The sequence below is a fragment of the Opisthocomus hoazin genome, chromosome 1, assembly GCF_030867145.1.
Source record: "Opisthocomus hoazin isolate bOpiHoa1 chromosome 1, bOpiHoa1.hap1, whole genome shotgun sequence".
In the NCBI taxonomy this organism is placed as follows: Eukaryota; Metazoa; Chordata; class Aves; order Opisthocomiformes; family Opisthocomidae; genus Opisthocomus; species Opisthocomus hoazin.
Window position 1 is genome coordinate 80,019,749 of NC_134414.1, and position 21,046 is coordinate 80,040,794.

Here is a 21,046-nt window from a genome sequence, read left to right on the forward strand (position 1 = left end):
AGGAGGAGGAGGGGGCGGCGGCGCGCCGGGCCGGGCCGGGCCGTGCCGCGCCGGCGGCGGGAGGTGAGCGCGGCCCGGGCTGCCCGCATGGAGGCGGGGCGGGGGGCGGGCGCCGGGCCGCCGGGGCCGCCGCGCCGGGCCTGTGCGCGGGGGAGGCGCCGGGCCTGCGGCGGGCGGGAGGCGGCGGCGGCGTTTGGCGCCAAGGCCGAGGTGGAGGAGGGAGCGGCGGCGGCGAGCAGGGGGAAGCGGCGGGTCCTGCGGGTACGTGGGGCGCCGGGGCTGGGCCGGCGGCCGTGCGGTGCCGCGCCGGGCGGGCAGCGTCCCCCGGGCCCGCCGCGTCCGGAGGGAAAAGTTGCGGCGGCTCCCCCGCCCCGCCCGGAGTCGGGCCGCCGCTCCGCCCCCGCGCCGGCTGGGCTGCGCCCGCGGGCGGCGGCGGGGCCCGGGCAGGGGCTGGGCGGCGGCGGCGGCCCCCGGCGAAGCGCCCTTTTGTTCGCCGCAGCCCGGAGAGGCGGCGACCCGCCGGTGCCCGAGCCGGCGGGGCCCTGCGGAGCGCGGCTGGGCGTGGCGGCGGGGCGGGCGGGCGGACGGATAGACAGGCAGGCAGGCAGGCAGGCAGCCGGGTGCTCGCCCGCTGCCCAGCGCCGCTCCGCCGGCACGCCGAGGAACTTGCTAGAACTGAGTTTGACAATGAAGCGCTGGCGCGGCCCGGCCCGGCGCGGCGGTGAGCACTGCCCCGGGCGGCGGGCCCCGTGCCCGGCGCTTGCGGGAGCGGGCAGGTCCAGCTCCGCGCCCGAGCTGCCTCCCTCGCACCGCGCCGGCTCTGGCGTTGCTCGGCGTCGTCCGAGGGCATGGCGTTGTCCAAGGGACGCGCGGCCGCCGCTGCGGGTAGCGGCCGGGGAGGCGGCAGAAGTGGCACTCGCGATTCTGTCACAGAACGATGCTGTCGCGGTTAACGGGGGAATTGAGTGCAAGGTGTCTTGGAGTACATGTTAACGGGAAGCATAAATGCTGCTTTTTTCCCGGTTTTCAACTACACTTCTTCTACGAAGCGTATTTATAGTTATTTGAAGATTTCGGCTATTGTTCACAAACAGTTTTAATGAGTGGCCGCGTCCTTTAATTAAAGTATCACTAAATTAGTGCTGTACTTTAAAGCTGGTTTTTTTTCCGTGTTCTGGACAAGGGGATGTTGCAGACGGCATCCAGCTGCGATTAGAAATTGTGTGATTAAGATACGCGAGAAACTCAACGTAGAAATGCCTTTGCACTAGAACTGGAAGATTAAGGGAGCTGTATTTTGTCTCTGTGCGCGCAAAATGTCTCATCTGCAGCCAACTTTTTACGTCATGCTGGTGCTTGTTCTGCAGAGCATACTGAGTGCACCTGCTGATTTCCGCACGGCCAGACCGTGCCTGGGCGAGGGTTGGAGCTCACCTGGGAACACCAGAGCCAGATGGGCTGGGAGAGGGAAGGGTGGCCACAGAGTTCCTTAGCGGGACATCGGAAAAGCCTTCACCTGCGCTTACTGAAGGGAAAAGATGCAACCTGAAGTCGCTTTAGTTAAGAAAGTGCCTTTTCAAATTAAAAGCAAGTTCGTGCTTTTAGGATACAGAGTTCTGTGGTTGGTTTTTTTTAACTGAACTTCTGACCTCTTTCCAGACTAGACATGACATGTCCTGGTTTTAATGCTGAAGAGGAGCAGAAGGAAGCTCTCTTCTCAAAAAGTCAGGCTTTGTATGCAGTGAAAGCCATCAAAATAATGAGAGCTGTTTCTATTACCTGTCCTTCATTTGATGTTTCCTTTTTCTAGGTTCCTTTTACAGAACAGGCCTCCCTCAGCAGGAACAATTCCCCTGAGTCGGGACAGTCAGTGCAACTGTGGGGGGTTTTTTTTGTTTACTTTATTTGCGTTATGCACGTGTAGCAGGTACCCAGGAAGATTTGCTAGAGAGCCGATGCAGGAACATAGGCAGTGGCATTTGTTGGCAAGGATGCATGTTGATTTGGGATCTCGTTAAAATAATGAAAATCCACTGCACACGTAGAAGTTTGGGGTAGGGGATGTCAGCGTAGTGTTAGAATAAACCAAGCTTTTTCCTTTTCTGTGGTTCTGTGGACTTTGTAGCAGAAAATCAGGAAGTTTGCATCTGGGATTTATTGGGATACCTGAGATTGTTGTGGGCTTTTTGTTTTGGTTTTTAAAATACATGTAATTTTCATATAGCTGAATGGTTCACTTGTGGAGGAGAATTTACAAAGGCTGCTTGGCTGCAATAGAGCATTATTATTTTTATCTCTACAGCTTTATATACGCACACATAGGCAGGCATGCATGCAGATGGTCGCTGCAGTAGCTGCCACGTGCTGAGCGCTGTAGGGCGTTTATCCCAAAGAGCGTGCTGCGGCTGGCCCGTGGGCTGCCTTGACTGGTGACCTGAACTCTTGGCTGGCATGATGGCAGGTGTCCGAGGCCACGGTGAAAACGGCTGGATTTGTAAAACCTGCTGGTGAGAAGTGAAGTTAAACCCTGTACGAGCTGCTTTGAGTTTGAAATCAATACCCCTACGGTGTTCCCCGTGGTCTGTTTAGGTAGCTTATTTCAATCTGTGAGATTAATTTCTGACCATCGTGCCCCAGAGGGTAAGGAGCACGGCATGGTGTCTGTACGTTTTCAGTTAGCTCAGCAAGACCTGGCATATATCTGGAGTAGGAACGCGGACCCGTTTTTGTAGTGTGTCTTTTATGATCCATGGATGAAAATGTTATACAAACCTCTGTTTCTGTGGTGTGTCTTTCTCCGTTCGCCTCTAGAAGTCTCTGTTACAGGTTGCTGTGTGGTTTGGGGGGCTCTTACCTGAACAGGTTTGATCGCATAGCGTTATGCCCACTCTTCAGAAAACACAGGGTGATTTAATAACGAAAGAATGTTGTATTCAACTGGAATTTGGAAGTTAGTATTCCGTTAAGTGTGGGTGTCATTCTCTCATGCATTTTATAATCAAAACCTTACTGTTTTGTCTAGATCAGTGGTGGTGTTGCTTTTTGGTTGGTGACTTCTTGCATTATAGGCAGAAATGTACTTAGCCAAAACTTGCCGTTTGATCGTGCCAGCTTAATCTCTTCCTCACTCCCACAGTTTTTGCGGGAGCTGCAGCTAAGGGGACTCTGGGGCTTTTGAATTTCTGGAGAGGGGAACCCTTCCTCTGAAATCGTGTGGCATTTCTCTTTTCTGAAGACTTCGAGTGCTTATAACACTTGAGGCTTCCTGTAATTGGAGACATAAATGTGATTTTGACATACTTTACTTAAAAGGGAAACTAACAAGTTAATAATAGCTCTTATCAGGGGTATTTATGTAATGGAAGCCAAGAGATGCTATTTGCATCTTGAAGAGCTGATGCATAAAATGTTATGTCAGGGCACTGGCAGGTTTTGTGCTGGTGGAGGCTGGGTCAGGTGGGAGTGGGAGATCTGTAGGGCTTGATGGTACCTGTGAAAAGGGAGATAACTAGATGAAATTTTGCATTTTAGCACACAGCTGATTTAACTTGATGCTGCTAATTAAAATAAAGAGGGGGAGAGGTGATTTCTTTTATTTATCCATGTTAAATGATCAATTACACTGTCACTTTTAAAATGAGTTTTTTATACTGTCTTCTAGCTACAACTGCCCATCTGATGCTCAGAACCCCTAACAGGTGTGTTTATAAATGCTATGCTTATTGATACTTCAAGTTATTTCAGCTAGAAGATGGTATCTGGCAAAGAAGTTTTAGCAGTGTAGTGTGACAGCCTGGGTGTTGACTTCAGTGGAGGGATGTCAGACCCGCGCGTTGCTGGCTCTGCCTTTCCACGTCTGTGTAATTGCTGACCACCTCCCTGTTTCCCTGGGCCGTTCGCTCTTTTGTGTTTATTTACTTCCAAGTCACCCTTCTCTAGATGGCATCTGAACTTTTGCGGCATTGAAGATCTTATTTCAGTGTGTAGGAGACCAAGAATTTGGGGATTAGAGCAGTCTGGGACGTGTGATCTCGGGCCTAAAGACAGCTCCTGCGTTTGTAGAGCTATATATAATACAAGCTTTGCTTGGATTTACAGAAGTGGAAGAGACCCTGAGCTGCGAGCATGGCTGCGGAGGCTCCGCTGGCAGTTGTTAAGTCACCCTGTTCAGAGGAGCAGGAGGAGGTGGGAGGATCAGCTCACGACTGCTGATGCTGTTTGTTCTAACTTTCTCCTGCATTAAATACTGGGATGCTTGCCTTAGCTTGTTAAACTTCGTGTGAAAACTTTGGAGCGCTTTCCTTCTTTAAAGGACACCTGTTGTGGCATTAGGTTACAGAGCTGTGTTTCTTGCTTATTGAATTGAATGCTGAACATAACATATTGTGTTGTTAATGCCTCCTTGTGTTTTAATTAGAGCTGTAGGGAGATGTTAAAAAACAGGTTTATGCACATGCCTGACTGGTTGCTAAAATGAAAGTACTTGTCACACTGTTTTGAGGGAACTGTGTATTAGTTGGCTAAACTACTGTCCAGGACTTTTTTCCCTTCCTCTCCACCCCCACCCCCCCCACCTCCCCCCCGCCCCCGAGTCCTCCGAAGGGAGGGCTGGTACCCCCCCTTACCCGCCTGCGCCAAGCCAATCGACCGACCAGGAGCGTTCGTTGCAAATAGTTCGCTCTGCGCCACTGTGTTACAAGGGGTTTTCCAAGCTGTGTGTTAAATTTACAGGTAGTTCTTGTTTTGGAGTGCGCTGTTGGGTAAATGATCAAGTAGTGGAAGGAGAACTTCTCTGTGGGACATGCCTGTCTGCGAAGCAGCTTTTAATTGTGACATATGGTTTATCGTGTAATACTGGATGATGGAAATTCTTTACATATGCAGATAAATGACGTATCTGCTACAAATCTTAGACAAAAGGTTTTTGCTAAAGATGCTCTGGTTGTTAGTTTGATACACTGCTGGGTTGATACAGTAATACAGGTGTTCACTGGCACATGAAAATCTTAACTAAACTCTGAGCTTTCATTCATACTGCTTTGAAAATGTGAGTATTGGTTTAACAGACCAGACAATTTTTAAATAATGCTTTCTTTAAAGAGCATGGAGATACCAAGAAAATGAATATTTTTAATGCACAAATATTTAAATCTTCCCTACATACCAAGTATAGCAGAATAAAATGGCAGTATTTTCTTTCTTCTGCCGAATAGAAAATCTTGCCTCTTGAACTGCTGGATACAAAAATGTATAGGAGAAATGTGTATCCTGACAAGGGAGGAAAAAAGTGTCCCTGGTGGGATTACTTGCGGTTTTAAATTCTCTTTATTGTTCTGCTTTTAACTGCTGATGTTTCTGCGATATTCATCCGCTGTTAATTTGCAGGCTTTGATATCACAGTGGCTGTAGAGGACCTGTCAGTTGAAATAGTGCCATGTCCCACCCAGGTTTTGGCTTTAATGGAGGAGAAAAAAAGAAACCCAAACCCAAAACCTCATGGAGCTAAAACACACTGTATGGGAGTGCGTTACAGAGACGAACAAGAAAATGGTAGGCTCGGCAATTATCTGATGAGGAGGAGCCTCAGCAGAAGGAGAGGTAGGAGTAATACCCCTCCCACTTTTATTAGTTCTTGCAAGGGAAGAGAAGTAACAAGCCTGTACTCCTGTTCCTGCTTTCTTGTGAATAGGCTCTTTTCCCTGGAGGTAGCTGACTGAAATAGCGATAACAGGTTATTACACCACAGTGCAATGTAAACCTTGTTAAATGCCCTTTGATAGGAAGAAGAAGAAGTGCTCATTTCAAGCACAGAAAATAGTTTTCTGTGTTTTTTCAAGAACGCAGGCTGCTGACTGACTGCTGGTCTGACAAGGGAAAGGGAAAGGTTACCGGTTGTCGGCGTTGCTTTGATAGTGTTAACCTTGTTCGGGGGAGTTCCAGCAGCTCTTCAACTTCAGCCTAATTCAAGAGCAGTTGTGTTCCTTCACAAAAATCAAATTGACTGCCATTTAAGCAACTGAAAGGCAGATACTTAAACCTGATAATGAAGTTGCAGCCTTCCTTATGTTAACAATGTAATCATTTCCAGCGTAGCATGAAATGAGCAATCTCAAGAAGTAAGTGGAGCATTTTGCCTGACAAATTTGAACTTGCAGCTCTGCAACAGAATGTGCTAAGAGTGAGGGAGGAACTAAAAGGTTGATCTTAATACAAGGTGTTTGTTTATGAGTGACAGTATTGTAATGGCTGTTGGCATACATCGGAAGTAAAATTGACTCCTGCTTGATGGTATTGATTCTTCTGTGGAAATTATTTTTGCAAAATATTTTTTCCGCATTACAGAAATGAATTTTCTGCACTTTCTTTGACTAGTGCTTCTTCACTCTTTTGAGCCAAAAAAAAGAAAAAGGGGAAAAAACCTGGGGGATAAAATAATTAAAAATTTTTATAAAAATAGAAGTAATGCAGGATGGTTTTGTGCGTACCTTGCAACTGGTGTCCATCAATATAGATGGTTTTGTTTCGGTTTTCGTAATTTTTGCATATTTTTTTAAGATCACATACTGTAGTTTCCGGGTGACATTTTGTGAAATTTTGAAAAGATTTTTTAGTTGTTTAAGTATTTTGAAGTGGTAGTAAGCATATTTTTGATCAAAATACATTTTGACACAGCTAGCGTATAAAGAATTTACTTACAGTGGCAATTGAACAAGATTTTGCCCCTGACTAGCAGGTTACGTCCGTGTAAGCTTCTGTAATTTTGATGGAGATCTGACTTGCTTTCATCGGACCTGTATGCCTATACAGAGGTGATGAAATAACTGTGGTATAGCTGTGGTCAAATATAAACACTCTGGCCTGAGATCAGTGAAGGAGGAGGAGGTTAAGAATTGCTTTATGTATCAATACTTGGTATATTCTGTCTTTCCTCTTAAAACTGAATATGTATGGTTCTTTGTTAGATCTGACGTGTGGTGTTTCCATTTTTCTTCCTCTGTAGATGTCATAAAACTTCAGAATGTGGGACACAAGTTATTAGAGAGCGTGCACTCCTGACAATCAGCTCAGTATCAGTCAGAGCCCCGTGACTCCCATTACGTGGATTAATCTGACTTAAGTGCGGTTTTATATCCTTTGTTTGCCGTCTTCTGTGTTCTAGATTTTCAGAAGCCTCTGTATGTAACAGCAAACAGGGATATGCATTAATTTATGTTGCTGAAGTTTAATACCTTTTGCTGGTGCCATTTCATTCTCTCTTTAAGATTATTGAAATATATGTTTTCTGCGTGTTTGCTTCTGCATGCTGCACTTCCACATTTCAAGCGGTCCACTTCCCAGGTGTGAATGGGTTAAAAGTTGGAAAAAACATCTAATGTAGATTGAAAAAGGGGGGCGGTTGGAGCCTGAAATGCACAGACAACTTGAATGCGATTTATAGTTCCTAGTTATCTCTCCCAGCCATGTCATTGATGCCTTTGTAGTCTCCTGTTGACTGTCCCCTCTTCTTTTGCCTTGAATTTGCGACTTTTTCCTTGTTATTGGAGAAAACAGTGTTACTAGTGAGTCTCTCACAGTCTTCTTGGGACCCTGTAAATCAGCTAGGTCAAATTAAATTTGTCTCCTGTACCAGATGCCACACAGTATGGACTTCGACATTATTTGCAGTTGGTCTGAAAATATTTTGGCAGACATTTTGGGTTTTTTTTTTTTAATAAGATTTGTGTAGGTTTGCTAGGTCTGATAAAGAGAGGCTTTTCTCTCATTAGTGTTTTTATGTGAGGTGTTATTTTTTTGTGGCTGGTATGTTTGTGTGCGTTTACATATGCCTATATATAAAAACATCATCCATTGAAAAATCAAGTTGTATTTTTTAATATTAATAGAAAATAAAGCATTCATGACGTAACACTTCCCCCCCCCCCCCGTGAACGCTTGTATTGATATGAAGGGAATTTTACTAATGTATTTGACAAAAACTTCTGTGCTCTTATGCTTGCGCATGTGTGAGTTGTCCTTGGTTAAGCAGGTTGAATCTGTGTGTGTGACTTAAATTAAATACAATTGCTGATGTATGTTTTGTACAGATAATAAGTAAGTTTCAAAAGTGGTCTTACTTTTATGTATCAAGGGGAACTGCTGGAAAAACAAGACAGTGGCAAAGCATTGGTTTAGTGGAGTAACTTTCAAAACACTTAACATAACCAGGATGCACTTGTTCTCAAATTCTTTTCTAACCATTTTCTACCCTATGATCATTTTATGCCAAAATGTTTTTTTTTTTCTTTCCTTCTTCAAATAATTTTAAGGGATCTATATTAAGCTCATTCTATCATAGAAACTAGCTTTTCTAACAATTTGAAGGTGTTGCACTAGTGTAACACTGTTATAATGATCAGACTGGTCATATACATTGAATTCTGAAGAGATGGCATTAGTGTCAGCCCTTGCACGAGGGCTGTAGTAGCTGAGCCTGCTTTGCTCCCATGCCAGACTTCTTTGGCCATAATAAAGCATCTTTAGAGCTAGCTTTTAGAGGTTTTAATGACACATTAGGGTACTGTGTAGCACCTTTGCCTGTTCATGTCTCTTACAGGTTCATAGGGATTTAATCAGTCAGAATTGCAGGTTTAACTGTGTGATGGTGGTCCTGAAAGGAGAAAAAGCTTAGCTCCTGTACTTATTTTTTCTGTTGAGCTTTCCAGGACTAACAGGATTATAGAAGTTTTTGTGTTTCAGGTAAGCAGAAGTGATGTCAAACTCTCGGGGAGCAAACCTATTAAAGCAAGAGCAAGTTGTCTTCCCCCCCCCCCCCCCCCCCCTCCCCCCTTCCCCCCCCCCCCCCCCGTGGGCCATTAATGGGGTCTGGCAAGTGTACTGCAGGGGACCTTTGTGCAGTTTGTGTGCCTGAAGTGCACAAACAGCAGCGTGTTGTGAGGGGCAGCATTACCTGCTGTCCTCCTAGGGCCCAGTGGAAGCCCGTCCGTGTCCATACCGACACGTGAGTGGCAGTCTCTGTAGGTCTCCTTTAACCTCTCGTGAAACAGTGTCAAAAACTTTGCCTCCGTAAAGGCGGCAGCTTTATAGAGCAGAAGTCTTACTTTAATAAACTACAAGAAATCATGAAGGGCTGTATATTTATAGACAATTTTATTAAAGGTCACATTTTTCCTTTTGACAGCGAGCTCTTCTGGCCGTGGGTCCTTTAAAGGAGTAGTTCTCTTGCGTTACAACTTGGTCTTGCAAGCCCCTGCTCTCCCTTCAACATTTTGCATCAGGAAATTTTGAGAAGAAATAAACTCGAGTTTTGTCGCTTAGGGGTTCTGCTCACAAGTTCATCGGATAAATGCTTTGCTAATTTCTGGCTTCGTTTTGGCACTGACTTTAATTCCTGTTGACTCCACTGAGGCCAAAATTTCCCTGCTTATTTCTGAGAGCTTGTCATGTGTTTCGTCTGACTGAGCAGGAATGGCTTTGGTAAAGGATTAGTTAGTTGGCACAGGTTTCTCTTTCATAGCGGTAAAAAAACCCCAACCCTTTCTGACCATGTAAGATCATCTTCAAGTAAGGAGTCATTTTTGGTTACTGCTATGGAACTTGCAGCCACAAAGGATGAAGTTGATGAAGTCTTGTTTACTGTGTTTTCGTGTCTGCTGCTTCATTAATTGTCATTTGATTGTTCTCCAAGCCTTGTGTCTTGCGGTCTAAGTGCAAAGCTTGGGTGCTTTATTTATTTATGGAGTTTCTTTGCAGGGGGAGGTGACAGTTGGAGTGCTGGTGTGATGATCAAATGTCTGACCAAGAAAGAACAGGGGGCCTTTCCTTATGAAATCTCACAAATACCAGTATCCTGAGTTTGATGAAGGATGTCAAAAGTACTTTAAATCACTGTGATGAGCAAGTGAAGTTAATACTCTGTTACTTTTCTCTTGCCTTTCTTTTTTTGTCTGGGAACTGACTATCATTCAGTTAAATATTGATCAAATGTTTTGATATGAGGCGAGCTGTTTATAAGGGTGATTTCTCCGTGGCTGCTGAGACCACCTTCAAGGCCAGGAATATTTAGTGTATCCACACTATTTCAAGTACTCGGATTCCTTGTAGCGAGAGCAGTTGAAGAAACTTGAAAGCATGTGTTCTGTAGCCTGTACGAACCCTTGTGTTGTACACTGGTGAGCATTACAACGTAACATATCCAGAAAAGGAAGACACGGTCTTTGCTTGACTGCTGCCATCCAGTTGTGAGATAGCCTTCCTCCTGTAATCCGGACATAAATTGTTCTTAGTCTTTTCATTAAACTAACTGGTTTCAATCAGTTGTGGGTTTTTTGGTGTTGTGTTTTTTTTTTTTTTTTTTTTTTTGTTTGTTTGTTTTTTTTTGTTTTTTTTTTTTTTGTTGGTTTTTTTGTTTTTGTTTTGTTTTTTTTTTTTCTACTTGGGTTGACCACAATAGGAACAGAGGCTTAGCAGGCTTGTTTGTTTTGTGAAAGCTGGTGGTAGTTCGAGGCATGAGCTGCTCCTGATACTACCTAGCAATTGGCGGCCATCCTGCAAGTAAGTGGTCAAAGCTGAACAGCGCGGCGTAGGTTAGGAAAGGCTTGCGCAGACTGGTCTTCCAGCGGAGTGGTGGGGCTGGCCATGGGAGTTGTCTGTTCCGGGCAGGCAGCAGCGGAGTCCCGTGGTGGGGGGAAGGGGGCTGGGTTTGGGAGGGAGGAGGCATTGGGGCTGAAGCTCGGTGGACGGGGAGGAGGGCTGGGGACCTGAGGTGGCAAATGAGGGACAGCCTTTGCAGGTGTGGCAGCCGCTGAGGCCTGACGGATGCTGAATTGGACGCCTGAAGAGTGCATGTGAGGTGAGGTGAGGAGAGGAGGAAGAAAGGTCCAGTCATGGATCTGATTCCCGGAGGTGTCCGTTTACAGGGCTGCAAATCAGCAGTTGAATCTGTGAGAGAGGAGAGATTTCTGGCATCGTTCCCTCTCCGGTGTGTGAGCCGACTGTCCTGAACGTGCTGGGCACGTGAAGTCCCACTGTAAAGACCTCTCCATTTGCTGCATGGGGATTTAAAGCCTTATGGGTTTGTTTCTTCCACTTGTTGTTCCAGAGCCAGAGATCTAACTTAAAGGCATTGAAGTGCGCAGGTTGGTCTTCAGTCTGAAGTCTAAATCTGGCACTTCATCTTTTATACTGTCAGTGTGTGGAGGATCCAGCAAGAAACAGTGATGCTGCTTTTAGCGTTTGTGACTCTCCTGTGTGTGTGATGTGGTCATGGGACTTGCTGCAGGGTATATGAGAATGGCATGCCTGTGCCATCAGAAACGTAACATCTGTTACTATACTTCAGAAGTTCTCACACTTGGTGAACTGCCTTATTTTTTTATTTTAAGATCTCCACTGAAGACATGCATAGCTGTGCACAAATATAGTTGCATTAATGGAAATTGGCTATGGGAAAGGATGCTTCTAGGTCATCTAGATTATTGCTCCTGAAATGTTCTCTTGAGCCTCCCTTCAGTACGTAGGATGAAACAGTGCTGCCATCGCTCAGCTTTAGGAAATGCACACGAGCACATCTGTTTAGGACAGGGTGTACAAGTCGAATGAGGTGGGCTGACAGTTAAAATCTGACTGGCCAACATGTGGCTGTGGCTAACAGCAAGACATGTAGTGTTCCCTTTGCTCAAGAATGGGATTTATTCTTTTTGGCTCCAGACCTTCATAAATAGCCTGGTTTTGCTGGTCTGTGGCTCACAGCGCAGTTCTCCAGCTCCTGGTAGTAGATAGCACCAAAATACACTTGTTACTTCTGCCTGTAGCCCATTCCAGGCTTTGTGGATTCAGGAAGCATCCTCCTAGTTCATGTTACTTTCATCCCAATTTAGCTCTTCTACTGCAGGCTTCTGCCACATGCATTTGTAGTCCCTTTCTGCTCGACTCCTCTGCACTGCAGTGCGACCCACGTCGGGAAGTACCTGCTCTTCTGAGGGAGGAGCATCCTCTCCAGCACCAGGCGAAAGTAATACATCTCCATAACATTTTGTCCTGGAAAAGAGGAAGTGTACCTGAGCCGGTGTGCGGTAACTGCCCTTGTATGCAGCTGTACACTGCAGCATCCCTTGGTATGTGCAGAGTATCTTATCTCCGTCTCTGTGATGGAGGGAGGAGAGGTAAGGTGGGAATAAGCTGCTTGGGATTGCTTTGTTCTCACCAGCACATAGTGATATGCATGTGTACTGGGGAGTAGCTGACGCACAGGACTTGCAGATCCAAACCAACGTGTCTGCATGGCTGTGTGCAGTTCTCAGTGCAGACAGGCCGAACAAACAGCTCTGTGCAGTCCTTCTCTTGTATGCGGGTCCCATTGGTTGCTGCCTTGCCCTCGGGCCGGTTTGAGAAGCTGAGCTGGAGCACGTTGTCTTGGCAGCACGGCTACCAGGACTCTTGTCCAACCTTTGTTTAAACGTCAAGAGCTGCAGCCTCCAATTCTTCCCCTGGGGACATGGACCAGCAGTTCTGACTGTCAGGATGTTTCCTTAATGCTAAGCCTAAACTTTTTTTTTTTTCCTTAAATTTGTCCCATTACATCTGATCTCCTACAGACTCATGCCGTTGTTTCACTAATATTAATGTCCTACTGGTATATGAAGAGTACGAACAACTTTGTGTGCAATTTAGGTTGGGTGTTTAAATCCTGTGTGTATGTCTGTGTCATTAGCATTTCACTGTAAGGGCAGTCGTTTCAGCCCCCAATTCGCTTTTTCTCGTGTGTATGTTAATTATATTGCATAACAAGTAATTTCAAGCACAGAGTGAGAAGTTTTGAGTATTTTGCGGAATGGCTGGCGCTATGCACGTGCTGCTAAATAACCGCTGCATTGGGTCAGCATCCGAGGGCCTAGGGGCCCGGGACTTCAGAGCGTTTTAGAAAATGGCTTGGTGTTACTTATTAGTTGCCTTATGAAACCTATCCTTCTAGACATCCTGCTGCATTGTTTGTCTGAAAATGGGGTAAGCTGCTGTGGGAAATTGTTTTCCCAGCAAGTTTTAATTGGTTGCTGGGAATTACTTAGTCACTGGTTATTGTTAAGAACAGGCTTGTTGCTGCGTAAAGGTGTAATGAAATATTTTTGTGAGGGTGGAAGGAAGTGAAGGTGCTAGAGACTTGCAGACTTTGGTAGATGCTTTCTGCATCGCTGGCCTACCTGACAGCGTGGTGGACTATCTTTAGGTTTTTACAGTGAGATGGTGAATTTATACTGAATTAGTCTTTTGGCTAAGCCAATGTGGAAGAGAGGTGAAAATCGAGAAACTCGTGAATGCTCACTGTGGTTAGCACTGCTAGAAGCTCGTGAAGAAGCAACATCAGATCACAGTTGATTACAAGCAAATATCCAACCCTGTTTGTTATGAATACTTACTAAGGATTTTAGAAGACTTTTCTCAAAGCTTACCGGCTTTTTATTTTCTGCTTCGAGTCCCTGTAGGATGAGTATTGCCTGGAAGTATCCCTTCAGTTAAATACGATGGATGCTGTTTTGGTATTCGAACACTTGTTCCTATTATGATTTTTCCAGAACTTCAAGGAGAACAGTACCGTTACCTTCCTGCTTCATACTATAATATATTTATAACCTTGAAAATTACTGGCTTTATTTTCTATGCTGTCGTGGTAGTATTAAAATCTTGATCTTCCTTTTGTAAGAGGTCAGTGTAATATTACTGGTAGTCCATGGGGAGCTGGCTACATGTGTTAGATATCTGAAACAGTCTGTAAAACATTTGAAATAAAAAAATTATTTTCTGATACCTTTCCCCAGGTAAGCAGCTGTTATATCCATGGGATTATTTATTGTGAAGGACACATGAAGCATCACAATACCAGCTTTCTAATTCAGTCTTGAAAGTCATTTGTGGGGTGGGAATTGCACGGTAGATGATGTAAGTTTTCAGACAATGCATGTTATCAGAAGCGAGCTAAGGAAATGTGGATTGGAGGAAATGCTCACAGGAATGTTTGCAGCTGCATAGAAGACTGAGAGGATAGTTACTAGTTGCTTTCAAATAAGACACGTGAATTTGGTGAGATTCAAGTGATCTCTTCTAGGTCCAGTGTTAATTAGTATTTGCCATTAATGATGTGGGTGAAGGAATGAGGACTCTGCTCACTGAATACCCAGATGAAGCTGGATGAAGCAGCGTGCCTGTTTGAGAAGATGCTTTGAACTTACAGTTATCATGACAGATTGGAGGAGGAGTTTGGAAGGAGGGGTTGAATGGGTCTGAGCGGGGCAGGGCTGAGGGGTTCGGCTCCATGCCTGCTGGCTGGGAGCGATGGACCCAGCAGCAAGAACTGCTCACGGCCAGCATGTGAGGCAAGAGGGTCATGCTGTTGCAACAGCAAATGCACTGGAGTTTGTACATAGCATTGTCATCTCTCACTCACGTGACAGAAAACGACATTTTTCTGTAACAAGAAAAGAGCCTTCTCTGTGTAGGGAAGGGTTGAGCTGGAAGACCTCACCCAGATTTGGGTACTGCAACCTCATAGAGGTTTTGTGTGCCAGCCCTGGGAAGGGTGGTGGAGAGCTGCAACTAGAAGGATCAGAAATGTAGAAGACATGGCTGGTGAGCAGAGAGTGAAAGAACTGGGGTTTATTTGGTCTGAAGACAAGATGAGGACATACAAAGGAGTTAAGCGTACGGTTCAAACGTGGAGGTAACTGTGTAAAGAAGAGAGAGATGATCTCTTCAGGGTCCAGCACAGTGGGAGACCTGGCGAAGGTCTTGAGCCATGTCTGGGGAGATGAGTGCTGTCAGCGCCGGGATGAGCTTTCTGGCAGTCAGGGGCGCGCAAGGTGGAGAGGGCTCACCTGAAGAGCCTGCAGACCCCTTGGTCCTGTCTTGGTGCCCTTTTCCAGGATGCTGGCAGGTCTTTTCTTCTGCAACCGTCTCTTTTTTTGAAAGTGGCAGCGCAGTGTGTGGGACGGTTAAGGAGAGAAGCACATAGTGCTGTCTTCAACCAGCACAATTCTTGCTTTGGAGGCTTGGCTGTTGGTAAGTGCTATGGTAAATTACAGAGGGAATGGTAGTGTAACAGTAGTGATAACTGCAAAAATAGGTCTTTGTTCCAAATGGCTTTCTGTTGTTAAAAGTTGTATTTTAAGAAATAAATCTTCCTGATGCTTTCTCCCCTGGTGATGCTTAGTTTCCAGGCAGTATTTATGAAAAGCTGCGTGCATTTCTAAGTTTTGTTTTCTGTGTTTACATTTTCCTTTAGTTCCTATAACTTCCCCCCCCCCCTTTTCTGTTTCTTCGTGCCATGGTTTCTGTTGCTGCCCCATTTCTCTTTCAAATGCGCCGAGGGAGCAGAAATGCGGAGTTTGTTGGTGCAGTGTGTGCGGAGAAGAGGGTGAGCGTCTCCTGTGTGTTCATTACTCAGCTCCTCAGGTTGCTGCTGACGGGGAGGTTGGGGGCCTGGCACCCTTCCAGGCTGGGAGCACTCTTCCAGTTTTTTACCTACTAGCGAAGAACCCCTGCTTGTTAATTTGAGGTGAATTAGTTTAATGTTTCTGAATCAGTAGGTTAAGACTGGCTTTCCAAAAAAAAGAGGGAAAAAAGAGAGGAGTGGTATTTTGCAGGTCAGGGGACCTTATAAATGCTTACAAATATCTGAAGGGTGGGTGTCAGGAGGATGGGGCCAAACTCTTTTCAGTAGTGCCCAGCGACAGGACAAGGGGCAGTGGGCACAAACTGAAGCACAGGAAGTTCTGTCTGAACATGAGGAAGAACTTCTTCCCTCTGAGGGTGACGGAGCCCTGGAACAGGCTGCCCAGGGAGGCTGCGGAGTCTCCTTCTCTGGAGATATTCAAGACCCGCCTGGACAAGGTCCTGTGCAGCCTGCTGTAGGTGACCCTGCTTCAGCAGGGGGGTTGGACTAGATGACCCACAGAGGTCCCTTCCAACCCCTACCATTCTGTGATGATTCTGTGATGATTCTGTGATTGATTCTGTATATTTGTACATGGCTGTGAAATAAGTAAAGTTGGGACTGAAGATTATGAGTGTATAGTGTAAGTGGTAGAAAAAGAAAAGATTTTTAGTTGAACCTTTTGGTATTTCAGAGTTCATCTTGGCATTTAACTGAGCAAACAAATGTGTTTTTAATGAAGAGTTCAAAAATATATTAGTTTTGTGGTTCAGCTGGGAGGCAAAAGCTGTGGTTTTGTTCACACTTAAAAGCTGCAGGCTGTGTTGCATTTTAATGATGCCATTTGAGCTGCCACGACCAGGGCTTTGCTTGTGTTTCTGTGGAAAACTTACATTAAAGGGGTTCAATCGGGACACTAAATAATTATCCCATAATAAAACATCTCGTAAGAAAAATTTGTTCGAAGTAATGTTCAAAAAATTGATCCAGGCCTTTATTCTTTTTTTTCATTTTGTGTCTTCCCTGGCCCTCCCTTCCCCAGCGTGTTGTGTGGGTGAGGCTCTTGGCATTTCTTAGCCGGAGGGTAGAGGCAGCATTAGTACCGGGGTTTTGCGGCAGGACAGCAGCGGGCTTTTAAAGCGAGTCCCTCCAGTCACCCCGCGTGCTGTGCGTCGGGTCGGCACACAGCCAGCCTGGGTCCCGCTGGGTGGAGGGTCCAACTGATGCTCTTCCGAGCGCCCTTCGGCTTCGTCTCCTGCTCGGGGAACTGGTGGGTTGCTTCAGGCCGTGTGTGTGGCGGCAGTGGCGGAGTGCGTCTGCTTATCTCCAGCTAAAAAGCCGACCCACGTAGCGTGATTTGTGTTTCGGCAACTTTGGCTCTGGTACCACTTTGATCTACAGATCTTCCCGCATTGCTCAAAATTAATTGTTTACTGTGGGCTATAGAGGAAACTAGGACAATTAAAAAACAACAACAAAAAAAAACAAACAAACAACAAACCCACCAAAAAACCACCACCACCAAAACACATAAACACAAAAAAACCCAAAGACAAAACCTTAAAGAAAATGAACATAGCCAAAATTTTAAAATTTTGTAAGGACAGTATGCAGGAGCTATAATACAGTAGTGTGTGTTCCCTCTCCTCCAGCTGTAAAGAAATGTTTTCCTTTTGATGCCACAGCTGAAGTTGAGCAACAATAGTTCTTAAGTAATAGGATCTGTGCCACTCCTCAGTGGATGGGTGGTGGTATCCTTTTCTTGTACTGCAGATGGGTGGAGGAGCAGAAATGTTACAGTATGGTGCTGACACTTTGGCCAGAAACTGCCTTATTTCAGTTAGAAAGACATTGCCGCCCCCCCATCCCCTTTTTATTCTTTTTTCTTCTGGCAGGGTATGCAGTTATTGGTTCCTTGGTTTTTGCTTGAATTTCTGCTCTCTAATACTTTGCTCTCCAGCTCATAGCAGTCCTGGTTCTGTTTGCTTTTTACCCTAAGGCATGAAGTGGACCTCCTGCCGAGAGAGACCCTGGTCTAACTGCTGACATCTCCGAGGAGTCCTGCAGCTCGTCTGTTGGGTGCAGCGGCTTCAGTGCCTTTGCCGTGCCCATTACAATAGGACACAAAGCATACATGTGCATGATCCTGCAAGAGGGGAGTGCAGGCAGTTGGTGGAGGGGAAAATTCCTTCTATTCCCATACTTCATGTTGCTCAAGGCTCAGGACTAGATTAAAAAGGGCCACTAAGCAGAATCCCTGCCAGAGAAGTTGAGCTATCCGGGATTGTCGAGGAGAGGTCTGGAGGAATGTTTTGAGGAATTGAGGCAGGAGCCACACAGAACTTTCCCTCTATACTTATTTTTTATTTGCCCTCCTGTGAATTCCTAAGCATGCTCGGTTCACAAAAGACCCTTTAGAAGGAAGAAAGCGTCAGTATATTTGGAGAAGTCAGCACCTGAAGTCAGCTGAATAATCATGCGGCTACCTGAATGTTTTGCTTTGTATTCCCAAACCAGGGTAGGGAACATCCTAATGAAAGTTTTTGTTTGTTGGTAATGGTAAAATTTGTTCCCATTCATGCTAAGAGGATGACAGTCGACTTTGAGATTATTCTTATGAATTTACTTTTAATTGTGGTATTTCATGTGTTTATATTGTAGCATGTGTACATACAGCTGATGCGTTTAATTTTTCCAGATATTAAGTGAGAATTATCATAGAATCATAGAATGCTTTGGGCTGGAAGGGACCTTTAGAGGCCATTTCGCCCAACGCCCCTGCAGTGAGCAGGGACTTCTTCAACTACACCAGGTTGCTCAGAGCCTCGTCCAACCTGACTTTGAATGTTTCCAGGGATGGGGCATCCACCACCTCTCTGGGCAACCTGTGCCAGTTCCACCACCCTCATTGTAAAAAGTTTCTTCCTTATATCCAGTCTAAACCTACCTTCTCTTAGTTTAAAATCATTACTCCTTGTCCTGTTACAACAGGCTTTGCTGAAATCATGGAATTTAAGGGTTTGTGTTAGGGAGGTATAATTTTCTTGGGAAAATTGCAATAAAATATAGTATACCCTTCACTTACTTGCCAAAAAATTAAATTGTAGCTCAAACGTGAAATGCCTGATGTCACTCCTAGTACCTAAATAGCACTCCTTTCATTTTTTTAGGAGCTTGTGATGTCATCAGCTGAAGTGAAAACATCTACCTCATGACCTGGCATGTAAGTGAAGGAGGAACTGATGTTTAAAAAAAAAAGTGTGTGTTGGTGTTTACAATGTGTAAATTGAACCTATATACCTTCATCATTCAGATATCACCTTTTAAATGAAAGCTTTGTGGATTTTAAAGGAATATAAAGTTTTTTAAAGGAGAGGAAGTCATAAAAGAAGTTGTTAACGATGAGGTTCCAGCCTGCAGAATTCCTTGTAATAATTTCAGTTAAAATCTGTCTTGATGTACCCCGTATTGCTTGGAAGGCTGCTAGGCATAGACAGAGTAAGTTTATCTTACCACAATATTTACATGTGCTGCTTCTACTGCTTTGAATTCTGTGCTGCTTTTCTAGATATAAATTTTGATAGTTGTGATGAATATATGCTGTACATGGTGATACCCGTCCTAAAATTAAAAACTCTGGTTGTGCACGAGCTTTAGCTTCTTTTACATACTCAGATACTTCACATTAAACTTCCAGCCGTTTTGTGACCCTTCTATTTTTTTCCTTTAAGTAAGCAAAAATATTTCAAGTCCTCTGCAGAGGCATTTTCAGAGAATTATTTTTTTTTTTTCGTCTGCCCGCTCTCTCCTTTTCTTTTATGTGGCTTAAAGGATTAAAGTGCAGTCATTGCTTTGAGGGGCTGATGTCAGCCGTGAGCTGGGTATTCCTAATTAGTGCCAACACCTGTACCTCATTATGAAGCCTGTTGAAGCTGTCCAGTGAACCGAGGTAGCTGGTCTCTGTTGCATGTCTCTAATGTGATTATAAAGCCCTCTCCTGAAGCAAGTTTTATTACTTATTCAACTTTTGGACTGATGTGGAAAGTGAAGCTGAGCTCTGAGCCGTTTGGCTGGCTACCAAAGATCATAAGGAGTGGTAAAGAGAAGGGATGCAGTCATCTCAATTTCAAGACCTCTGGTTCAAAGCTTGCTTCTGCTTTGACTGTTTAAATTAAAAAAAAAAAAAAAGAGGAGGGGAGAATGTTTTTTTTGAATTTTCGATGTCAGATACTCTGAATTTAAAGACCAGACCTACAGACTCCAGCTGGGCTCTGAACATCTGAGTGCAGTTGCTATTGTGCATAACCTATTGATTTTCTGCAAATAGAGCTTTGGCCTTGACTACTGCACCATCCCTTTGTCTTTGAGGGGTCAGGGCTTAGCAATTCTTTTCTACACAAAACCAGCATCAGTCTCTCCTCCCACCTGGTTCTGTACTGTTAGCAGGACTACAACGCAATGTGTTTTGCTGTTGCAGTTGGAAAATAGAATCTCAGACAGATTTGACTAATAAAATTGGTGGCTCAGAGGAGATGGATCACTGTCACGTTTGTTATTTACAGACAAAAGTTTAAGCATGATTATTTTTTTCTAAGTAATTTTAGTAGATTTTTAAGAGTTTAGCTTACGGAATTCAAGTGTGCAGCAACGCAGTGCTGGCTGCAGGTTTCGGGTTATTTCTCTGTGAGGGAGGAGAGAGATAGAATAACTTCAGATGTGTATCTTGGAAAGGTTTGAGATAATAAAGCTGTAGGTATTCACATGAGAACACTGTGCTAGTTATCCAGATTTGGAAAAATGGAAGGGAATGGAAGCGTAGTGGATTCTTAAGCATCAGGCATGGAAGTGAAAGTCTAGTTATTAAAGGATCGAATCTCTGCAGAGTAGAAGCCTTGGAGGAAAAAATAAAAGGGGGACTTATTAAGTAGGCATGAACTTCTGTGTGGCTTTCTGTTTTAAATATCAGACTGCTTACCAGCATGTCACTTGCAAGAATGTCTTACTGGTCAGCTTCAGGAAAGCTATAATTCAAGTTATTCCTATTCTGTAAAAGTACTAACTATCAAGCTATTATATGTTCTGATTTTTGATACTTTAAAAGGTTTTGGGTCTTCAGAAATTCTCACAGCCTATTTGGTTTTGTGATGGGGTTTTGGTGGGTTTGGTTGGTTTTTTTTTTCTGTGGGGTGTTGTGTGGTGGTTTTTGGTTTTTTTATATCCTTAGCTTAAAGTTGATCTAGCCATTTTTAAGTCCTTGCAGCGCATTCTATTTGGTGTTCTCTTAGCTTTGTGCAAGCTTGACTGCAATACCTAGAAAATGGAATAAAGCATTTATTTGCAGCTATGTATGTCAGTAGATATTCATGTTAGATTTAGACATGATTTAGAGGAGTTAGGAATAGATATAAATAGGTGCGTCTCTGCTACTTTGTGGCAGATATTAAAAATGCCGAGGAAAAAAAGACAGAGTAACAGATTTCAAATCAGTTTGTTAATAGCTGTACAAAACTCAAGGAGGTTTCACCAGTGAATTTAACAATGCTTAATGATGATTTTAAGACTGAAGTGTGTAGTGTATAGAAGGCATACCTGTGCCTCCAAAGGCATTAAGGTAGAGACTCCTTT

The 21,046-nt window shown here is 44.6% G+C and overlaps 1 protein-coding gene across 2 annotated transcripts in view; it reads left to right on the forward strand.

The window, feature by feature from the left end:
* The window catches only part of JADE3 (jade family PHD finger 3), a 71,965-nt gene continuing 50,919 nt past the window's right edge, over nt 1–21,046 (forward strand). The window contains exons 1-2 of one of the 2 annotated variants that reach the window (XM_075427452.1): nt 40–63; nt 18,592–18,644. The gene's annotated coding sequence lies outside the window, so the exon portion shown is untranslated. Of the gene's footprint in view, nt 64–18,591; nt 18,645–21,046 lie in introns of both variants that reach the window. The other variant, XM_075427450.1, reaches the window with a different exon arrangement.